The following is a 7,474-nucleotide window of genomic DNA, read 5'->3' on the forward strand; positions in this document are numbered from 1 at the left end:
GACCAAGCAGGGCCCTTCTGAGGTCCAAAGGTGTCCTCTAGTGATACCAGGTCAGTATTTGACATTAAACTGCAAAAAAGTGCTATATTTAAAGAGTATTGTTTGTTGACACTGTTTAATACTCAGAATAGGTACTCCTGAAAATAATTATGCATGGTCTGAGATGTTGGGAGGATTGTTCCCTCCCTACAATGATAAAATGCAGTGGTTCCCAACCAGGTGGGTTGCAGTGTTATTGCAAGGGCTCCAAAAATCCATATGTGCACTAAGCATTGTCATTTTTATCTTTTTGTCACGATGTATTGTCTCAATCAACAGATCTACTTCTATGGGTGGGGGGCGGTCTGTGAAATTTTTTGATGGTAAAAAGGGGGCCTTATACTCAAAAAGGCTAGGAACTACTGGCATAATGGATGAAACACTGTTTATGGTTTCAATGGGGGAGGGGGTAGACTGCAGGACATAGATTGCTAATGATTTGCATACAATGGCCTCTGTTAATCATAGCCTAGCGACCACATGTTTTCGAGGTATGGGGTCCTGGGATCCATCCTTGGCATCTCTGCTGAGGGATCCCAGGTACCAAGAAAAACCTTGGCCTGTATCCCTGGAAATCATCGTTAGAAAGCCATGGACTAGAATGACCACCAGCCTGAATTGGCATAAGGACCAAACTGGATGAGATGCTGGGATTCCCAGTTCTTTGAATATCAAAATACAACACCAGGGTGGCAGATCTGATCAGACTAATGGTGGAGTGGGGATAAAAATGTAAAATTTCAGGAAATTTTGAAACCATAGAAATAAACATTTTTCCCTCTAGGAAAAAAACCTCCAGATATTTGGGAAGAAATTGAAACATATGTAAATCTTATTTTTCAGTTGAACTAAAATCTTTTCCTGATTTAATAATACAAATTTTATGATCTATACCTTATAAAATTGTACTACTTAGCATTTTTATGTAATTTAAAAGTATAAATATCTTCATTTTTCTGTAAGAAAAATTGCAGCTATCCCTGTACTTAAGAATTGCAAACGATCATAGCACATATATCTTTAGTTTTTGTCAACTGAGAGGTAGGATAAAATAAAATTTGAAGGTTCAGTTTCCCCTCAGTTTTTTTCTAATTTTCCCCCTGTGCTCCCACATCTTTCGGTGGGGATGCTTCTTTCTCAGGCTGTTCCCCTCGCCCAATCAAAACTGCCCACCCCGGATGATTTCCACTCACAGGAGAAAATACTCATGGTTCCCAAATGCAGCTTCCAGTACCTTGGCAAGGCACCAGCCCAGTTCCTGTCAAGCATTAATTTCTTTCTAACCTTTCTCCAGAAACAGAGCTCCACCTCCTAGTAATGATACCAGTTCTGGACAGGAGAACTTCCACCAGTGCCTTGCTGCTGAACATGTTTTTTAAAAAAGGTACAATGTCCAAGCAAAAGCTGTTGAATTATCTGTTATTTTAAAATGGCTATTATTTGTGGAAGGAACCTTGTGTATTTTCTTTTGGTTAAAATGGAAGAAGGAGTTTTTCTTTGCCTATCTCCCAAACTGACAGAAGAGGAAAAGAGATGACTAGATAATTGAGATTTCAATGGAATCCACAGAGAGTTCATGTGTATCAGATCCCAGAACATGACTTCACTCTTATTGTGAACAGAATATCTATTACCTTTTCTAAAATCCCCTGTATAAACAACCTTTGCACAGAAGCAGGAAATAACTGTATTATCAGCTAGACAATATTCACCAAGACAGGATGGTAAAAGATAGCTCTAGAGTCAGTGAGATAGCCACGTGAGATTTCCTCTGATGTTAGCGGGCAGCATGATCTGGATTTCTGCCATACTGAAAAGGGTAGCCAACTTGGGGATTGGCTGGGAGTCTAAATAGAAAGAAGAAAGAAAGCAAGTAGGAGAAAATTTCTACTGCTGATATTGTGTGGGAAAATATTTGGGTGTTAAAATGACCTCCTGCCATACCCCTCCCAAATTTGCACTTGCACACTGCCAAGTTATAGTAGTAGCCATCTGGGGATGGGATGTTAAGCTGAAGGGAAGCTATCAGCTCAGACATACTGAGCCCAAATTCCTACCTTTAAAAACTCTCTAAGCTTCCGGGGGTGGGGGGGGGTGGGGGAGAGTACTGCCACATTGTGGTTCCAAGAATTACTGGGAAGAGAATTGATCTCAGATGATCTGTTTCCTTTCAGGCCAATCCTTCTTCCTCCAGAGTTTGCCAAGAAGTCTCTCTTGTCCCTTTAATAAAGGTGTAACATGGAGCTGGTCAAGTGAAGCTCTTTGTGACACGGAAAAGCTTCAGCCGCCAAAATTGAATATTTCATGGCTAGGAAGAATCTCAGCTGTCAAAATGAGTATTTCACCAAAACAACTTTTTATTTCAAATGATCCCGATTCATATAGACCAAAAGATCTTAAACAAGTGGCAGAAAGTAATAAATGACTTCATATGGAAAGGGAAGAAACCAAGGATAAGATTCTAAGTATTACAGGACTGAGGAGGACTGGTAGTACCCAATATCAAATTGTATTACCAAGCGGCGGCACTAGTTTGGATAACAGATTGGATTATAAATCCAAGTAGCAGACACATCAAATTGGAGATATCAGATGTCATAGAAGGCATCCATAATTATTTATGGATTAAGATATCATTGAAATCCATTCAAAAACAGGATGGGACCCACATATTAAAAGATGGACTGCTTAAAACATGGTTTCAGTGCAGAAATGTATTGAGTCCACTGATCTCCCCATTGATGTCGCCAGTAAATGCTCATTATGATGCAGCCACAAGAAATAGAATTGATCAGCTCAACTACAAATCAATGATTGATAAGAAAGAAAATGTAAAAACTTCACAAGAAATTCAAGCTCAAGGTAAAAATATTTCATGGCTGATGTATCACCAAACTGTATCAAGATTAAAAGAACAAACTTTTAAAGAAGGCGGTAGGTTGAGAGAAAAAACAGAATTTGAACTATTAATATTTGGAGAGTTGAAGCATCTCTTAGGGAAAATTTACAAAATTTTACTGCAACATCACACACAAATGGAACAAGTAAAAACTTGTATGATAAAATGCATGGAAAACTTCGGAGAAATTATTCTGATGAACCTATGGGAAGATCTATGGACTAAGGATATAAAATTTAAAGCCTGTCATTTACTAAGAGAGAATTGGGCCGTTTCCACACGGCTTCCCTTGTTTCGGAAAACAGCGAAATCTCGCATGAAATCTTGCAAGAAGATGCTGTTATCGTGTCTTTTCGTGCAAGATTTCGCTGTTTTCCGGAACAAGGGAAGCCGTGTGGAAACGGCCTTGGTATAAAATGTTTTTTAGATGGTACACTACTCCTAAAGAGATTGCGAGAATCAGTAAGGGTTATAGTGGACAGTGCTGGAAATGTCAATGTATGTATGCAACATTTTACCATATGTGGTGGACTTATAAGAAAGCACAAAAATATTGGATAAAGATACATGAAGAGATACAAAAGATTTTCAAACTCAGATCTGAGCTATATCCAAAAAACATGTTAAACTTCCTACCAACTAATGTTAGAAAAGAACAGGAAGACCTTTTCCATTACATGGTGACAGCAGCAAAAGTGTTATACGCAGGAAAATGGAAAACAGATATAGGCTCTGAAATGTCAGAATGGATAAGTAAGATTTATGAATATGCATCAGTGGCCAACTTAACTACTTATGTACATAATAGACAAATAGCTGAATTTTCAGGGAAATGGAAGGATTTATTTGACTACTTAAGCAAAATTAACATTAATTAAGGTAACTTAGTATAAAGATAAGATAAAACACAGGGAAAGGACTAACCAAAAAAGTTGGTATTATAGTTTGTATAAGTAATCAAGGAGAGGGAAGGAGAGCCATTACACAATCAAGTTCTGTTTTGACAAATTTTGAATGTATTTTTCTATTAGTTTAATTCTAAATGCAGTGCTTGTATAAGTTTCAAACTCATTTCAAATGTAGTGTTTATATGTTTGTATAAGTCTCAATTTAATCTCAAATGCAGTGTTTGTATAAGTTTATTTTATGCACCAGAACCCTTCTGACACACCCAGGGTCCGTCATTCCAGTTAGGGGCCTGTCATTCCAGTCTCAGAGCCCTTCTAATACAGCCAGGGTCCATCATTTCAGTTAGGGGCCTGTTATTCCAGTCCCAGAACCCTTCTGTCACACCCAGGGTCCATCATTCCAGTTAGGGGCCTGTCATTCCAGTCCCAGAGCCCTTCTGATACAGCCAGGGTCCATCATTCCAGTTAGGGGCCTGTCATTCCAGTTCCAGAGCCCTTCTGTCTCACCCAGGGGCCATCATTCCAGTCAGGGCCTGTCATTCCAGTCCCAGAACCCTTCTGTCACATCCAGGGTCCATCATTTCAGTTAGGGACCTGTCATTCCAGTCTCAGAGGCCTTTTGTCACACCCAGGGTCGGTCATTCCACTGAAGGGCCAGAGTCATGAGTCAGCCTTGCCCTGACGCGTACCAGCCTCGCTCTGCCACCCTGCCACTCATCCCAGAGTCCTCCTCAGAAGATGAAGAGCTGGAGGAGCCAGCAGTGTCTACTCTAGAGCCAGCTGTAGCTCCAGAGGAAACCCAGGAAGAGCAGCCAGGAACCTCTGAGGAGGCTGTTGTGAAGGAAGACTCCCACAGAGCTAAGGAGAAATCTGAACCAGCTGAGAGAAGGAAGACCAAGGCAAAAGCAGCTGTGTGGGAACGCTGCAAGAGTGCTCATTTACAGGCACAGCACAGAGCAAGGCTATCAGAGGAAGAAACAATATCCGCACCTAGTTAGGAGAAGCATAAAAGGCAGATGCTGGGCGGCACTGAGCGTGGAAGCAACTTTGCTCATCACTCTCTGCTGCCAGTAGTGCTGTACCTGATCCTGCCTTGTACCCTGCCCTGCCTGGAACTGAGTTATTGGACTCTGACCTTGGCCTGTCTCCTGGACTCTCCCTCCTGCCTGCTCCCTTGTCTGATGGACTTATTGGATTCTGACCTCAGCCTGTCTCCTGGACTCTCCATCTTGTCTGCCTCCCTGTCTGACTGGTTCCTTGGCTCTGCCCTTTGACTGAACTGGACTTCCTGTGCCTGCTCTACCGGTGAGCTGCCTGCCTGCCCAGCACCTGGAACAGGCGCTCTCACCTCAGAAGCAACTGGAACCCAAGCTTCTGTCCTCTTCTGGGGGAATTACAGCCCCTCAAGAATTATTCCAGTAATAATGCCCACTAATTATTAATTAATGTCAATTATTCCAGTAATAATGCCCACTAATTATAATATACATGCACCACTTTTAGTTACTATTGTTCACATATAACATGTTTCTGATTACCTTCTTCAAAGTGATAAAGTGATAGCAAGCTCCCAGCAGCCAACCTTTTCCTCAGCTGCCTGGCTCCAGATACTAACTCTGCCCTAGTGGGCTAAACCAAATTAGCTCATGGGGTTACACCAACAGTAGGGTAGAGAAGCTGAGACAGTTCAATAGGTCCAGTATGGTTCCCACCACAATGTTAGGTAGATTAGGTTCAGCAGTAGTTCACAAGTATTTTTTTAAGGTTTTTGCTGTTTTTTTAAACCAGGAAAAATATAACAAATAACCAGAACTATCTGGTACAGTCCTGCCCTTGCCTTTTCCAGCAATTGCCCTGAAAACAAAGCAACCCAGCCTGACCAGTTTTCTTCTGATCAGTTGGCCGCCTCACTTGACAACATTCAGACAATACAGTCCGAACACTTTAATATGCTCTTTTAAAGCAGAAAGCTTGTGGGAGTACAGTTGCACCTCTTGTGTTAAAAGTTATGGTGGTATAACTTATTTCAATGTGGGTTCTATGGAGCTAATTCAGAAAGAGTCAGTATCTGGAGCCAGGCACAGTCTCTGGAAATTTCCCAATTCAGAGTTAAGAGACCTTTTAGAAAATGGAACCACAATTTGGGGGCTGTGTCCCCTGAAATATTTACCAGGGGGAGATTTTCTATCCCTTGGTGGAGGTACACCATGACTGTTCAATGGCCTGGAGGATTGGCCAGGGCAAATCAGTCTTCATAATGCTCAGAGCCTTTCCTTGAGCCAAAACATGAATCCTTGGTTCAGGGATGTTCTGGACCTTTTTGTTTTGCTTTTATGGAACTCATCACTCTTATCTTTTCTTCTCTCACATGTAGCTGCTGGCAAAATAAACAGAAATACACCAACAATAAGGAAAACAGAGATTATTCTACAGTCTGAATCAAGGGAAGTCACTGTGAAACCAGATGAAAACATGGATGCATATTTCTGTTCTACTGCTTAACCTGATCCAGGAAGAAATTTTTGCAAGTGTAGTCTGTGCAAAAGGGCTTGTAAACCACAGCACTCCTATTTTGTCAACATACCATCTATTTTTATCTTGGCAAATAGAGATTCGTATAGACATTCAACTTATTTAAATCTCAGTATGGATCATTTAACAACAGTTTGGAGAGGGTCCTAAAATTCTCAGGAGCAATGTTGTTTATAGACGGTGTTGTAGGCTCTTGAACACATTATTTTCTTGACCTTGCTTTCTTAGGTTGTCATTTTCCTTGAACCTTTACCAGCTGCATATAACAGGGACCCCAGCATACTGAATTTCTGCCTGTCATCCTGCTGTGAACAGAACAATGCATCTACAGGAGGCATGTGATGGTAGCCTTACAAGTTGAGAATAAAAGTGTGTTTTGGTAGAAGCATGGAGTTGAAAAAGTCCTTGAGTGGGAAGCTTTGCTGTAGGTAAAAGTATTTCTCCTTTTTGTTATCTACAAAAAATATAATTACATGAAAATAGCTAGCAAGATGGGTAAGAGTCCTCCTTGGCCCTGTACATATTATTAGGTGAAGGAAAGCTCTCACTTTTCTGACTCATAATCTTTTGAACTCTGCAGCAACAAGGAAGCTTCCATTTGTACAGGGGAGGGCTAGGGACATTTTTTAAAACAGGACGAGCTGGTGTCCAACAAAGAGGTCTCAAAAGTATGTGGAGAAGGCAGAATGGTGTTGTAACCGAGAGGAGAGGCGAATGATACTAAGCTACTTTGAGTCCTCATTAGGGAGAAAGGCAAGGTATAAATGAAGTAAACAAACTGCTATGTCCCCTTTGGGGGGAAAGCTGGGTATAAATGAAGTAAGTGCAATCCTGGAATTGATCTTGTTTTCATATGCATAAAATGCAAAAAAAAATGTTAAACACCTTGAGAGCAGAATAAAAAGTTTGCCCCAGTTGGCCTCTGGTATGGAGTGACAGACTTGGGTTATAATGTATTCCAGAGGCTACAGACTGCTGTAACTTGTTCCCATAAATGTGCTCACAGGAGTTTGCATGACTTGCTAAGATTTAAGAGGCATAGGAAGATTCTCATGCTGTGATATGTTTACAGTTATAAGCACATGTAAGTGGACTC

This window comes from Eublepharis macularius, chromosome 2 (genome assembly GCF_028583425.1).
Source record: "Eublepharis macularius isolate TG4126 chromosome 2, MPM_Emac_v1.0, whole genome shotgun sequence".
In the NCBI taxonomy this organism is placed as follows: domain Eukaryota; kingdom Metazoa; phylum Chordata; class Lepidosauria; order Squamata; family Eublepharidae; genus Eublepharis; species Eublepharis macularius.